The sequence below is a fragment of the Lactuca virosa genome, chromosome 2, assembly GCF_052849685.1.
Source record: "Lactuca virosa cultivar CGN04683 chromosome 2, Lactuca_virosa_CGN04683_v6, whole genome shotgun sequence".
NCBI classification, from domain to species: domain Eukaryota; kingdom Viridiplantae; phylum Streptophyta; class Magnoliopsida; order Asterales; family Asteraceae; genus Lactuca; species Lactuca virosa.
The window spans coordinates 6,421,059-6,424,100 of record NC_136427.1 but is presented as its reverse complement, the minus strand read 5'-3'; the positions used below and the strand labels follow the sequence as shown (position 1 = coordinate 6,424,100).

At 29.4% G+C, this 3,042-nt stretch overlaps 1 long non-coding RNA gene across 1 annotated transcript; it reads left to right on the top strand.

Moving 5' to 3' along the window:
- The first annotated feature begins 767 nt into the window (after window positions 1-767).
- LOC145158853 (uncharacterized) lies at window positions 768-2,593 on the top strand. Its single transcript, XR_013737319.1, has 3 exons — window positions 768-1,005; window positions 1,093-1,247; window positions 1,611-2,593. It is a non-coding gene; the product is annotated as an uncharacterized LOC145158853 (long non-coding RNA).
- Window positions 2,594-3,042: the final 449 nt, after the last annotated feature.

Sequence of the window (3,042 nt, the reverse complement as noted above, 5' to 3'; positions counted from 1 at the left end):
ATTTTTGGGCCCAAACTTGTGAAAATGAAGAAGTTTTAGGGTTTGAAATTGTAAATTCATAAAAGTATGAGTCTAAAACATAAATAAATAAATTTCAGGGGTTGAAAATGATTTTATTACCAAATTGGACTAAAAATGCAAAGTTTTTGATTTTGGGGTCAAAATTGTAAAACTTACGAAAATTGAGCCAAAAATGTAAACTTTTTACAAATAAGGGCTGGAAATGACAAATACAATAGTTTTGGGCTGAAATTATTATTCAAATAAAGTTTGGGTCGAAAATGTCAAGAAAAATGGTTTAAGGACCAAAAATGTCAATTTTCATAAAAAAGGACTAAAAGTGCCATTTTTATAGATAAAGAGGCTATAATGGTCAAACTAAATGTTTTTGGACCAAATCGACAATTATAAATTTTTGGGTTAAAAATATCAAAAAAATATATATATATATATATATATATATATATAATAAACCATACATCTTAATGTCTTAATTAAGCTTATTGTACAACAAAAATTCTTAAAAAATTGTCTTAAAGACAACTTATGAAACATGATGTACAAACATACATAGCATAATGTCTTAATTTTAAGATACAATATATATCGTACAAAATAATATATTTAACGCCTGATGTGTTAAAGAAAAAGAGAAACCACACGGATCGATCATGAATGTATATGGGTCGTTGATTACTCACACGGATCGCCCATCAATGTATATGGTTCGTTGATTACTTGTACTGTTAAATAGCTTCTGTTAACACCAACACTCATACATTTTCAAACAATCATACCCTCAAGCCATTTCAAAACTGAATGAAAACGCTCCCCATCGAATCAGTTGTTGTCCTCCATACCCTTCTCACTCCCTCAAAATCATAGCAAAAAAAGATGGTGGGTTCTTTCCTCACTGGCGAATACACAGTACCGCTGCTAGATCTAAATTGAGTGTAGATCAAACAAGCCACCACCTTGATCCGCCCACATTTTGTCCATCTTCATGTGTATTTCTTTATTAATAGTTTCTTATTAATGACCTAGAGATTACTCAATTTACTGATTTTATTTTATTTATTTATTTATTTGCAGTTGCTCATCATGCACCCAACGAAGATCTTTAGGCATCGGGTTTGATACACTGTGCTAAGCTTCGATCCCCATCGATCTTCAGTTGTGTCAGTAATGTCTCCCCTCCCATACGAACTACGCCAAACTCCTCATCTTCTTTATACTCATTTTCGGAGGTAAGAATTTCCATTAGATTTTCTCTTTTTGTTCCGTCTCTTTTTGTCTTCCCATAATTTCACATCTAACATTGTTTTTTGAGTTTTGTACGTATTTATGTCAATGTTTGTGGTTCTCCAAGATCTACATATTGTTGGTTCTCCAAAATCTACATACTCAGTTATAAAATCCATTTACATATTCCTCTTCTTCACTCCTTTCTCCTGAAACTATTGCTATTATAAGCTGTTATAAATAGGTTTTTCAATTTTAAACACCTGGTTTTATTTTCTTGGAATGATCTGGTTCAATCTTTTCTTTTACAGCTTTTATTCTAGATTTTTGGTTTATTTTCTCATTTGCTTTTGTGAAATTTGTGTTAGGTCTTTTACCGGGTGGGAGAGTTAGGGCTCCAAGTCAAGGTACCAAAATCAACGACAGATAGATCTGTCTATATATATATATATATTAATGCTTATTTGTTTATTTATTGGTTCTCTATATTCACTTTAATTATGATGTTTACCTCATCAGGAAATCCTGCTTCTTTACCTCTTTTCTCCTTAACTAGCTCTCTTTTGTCATTTACTTTTTATGAAAATTTGCAAAAATTAAGCTTCTAAAATTTGTTGGTTTGAAGTTCAAAGAGAGTCTCTAAATTTGTTGTTTAGTTTATATATGATTTTTATTTGCGCTAACTCTTCGTGTATTATCTGCTTATAAAAAACTTGTAATAAAAAAAGGCTTGTTGAAAGGAAAGTAAAGGGGGGTGCAGAAAAGGAAATTATATGGTATTTGCTCAAATTTTGTTTTAATCCTTTATATGGTAGTCAATTTCCAAACTATGGGTATGACAGATCAAAATTCAGATCATTGTTTATATATATGACAGATCAAAACTGTGTGAGGAGCACAATGAAACTTCAAGTTGCTTTGTGGGTTTTGAAAACAGTTAGATTGCAAAGAATATCAAGCAAATGTTGTTAGACATCGATTTCAAAACTAAGATAAATGCAGGATGTAGCAATCTACCTTTTTTAACACAAATATATAAGTTTTTTATTATATATATTTTTAATAACCCGCAACAAATTATGTTTAGTATAAACCAAACTGGTGGGGAGTCGTGGAAGGTGAAGCTATGAAGAACTTTGTTTGATGTGGATCTTAAGTTCCTGGAAAAACACAGTGTGATGTGGGTCTTAATTTTCAATTTATTTGTATAGAAGTTTGCATGATGAGGGTCTTATATTTTGCTTTACACTTTTTTTTTTTTTTTTTTAAAATTTTTTTTGTCTTCCATTAATGTCTTTATTTATTTTGTCATTTTATTATATTAAATTAGTAATTAGTTAGTTACAATTAAGTTGAAGTTGTTTTTATTTTAAATCGAAAACCTTCTCAAATGCTTTAACATATAACAAATTGATAACATTTTTAGTCTTCCATTTTAGGTATGTATAATGTAAATTGAAAGTTACATAGTTCAAAAAATAATGGAGACGTTATAAAACCTACATAATAATTATTAATAGTTGTCTATCGTATTGCATTTTGTTTATTAGATTGATGTATTTTTTGGGTGTTGTTTATATAATCGGTTTCTTTTATGGATTTTGACGGCACATGCTATAATTTATTGTTTTAACTTAGTTTTTTCTCATGTTTATCACACTAGCACATCAAAAACCTAAAAACAAGTACTATCGTTCTAACTATAATAGTTTTCTTTTTTCAAAAATGGTCAAAATACTAGGACAACAAAAGTAAACCTTAATTTTTCTTAAGTTTTAGGATTAACATTCTCTTCAACTA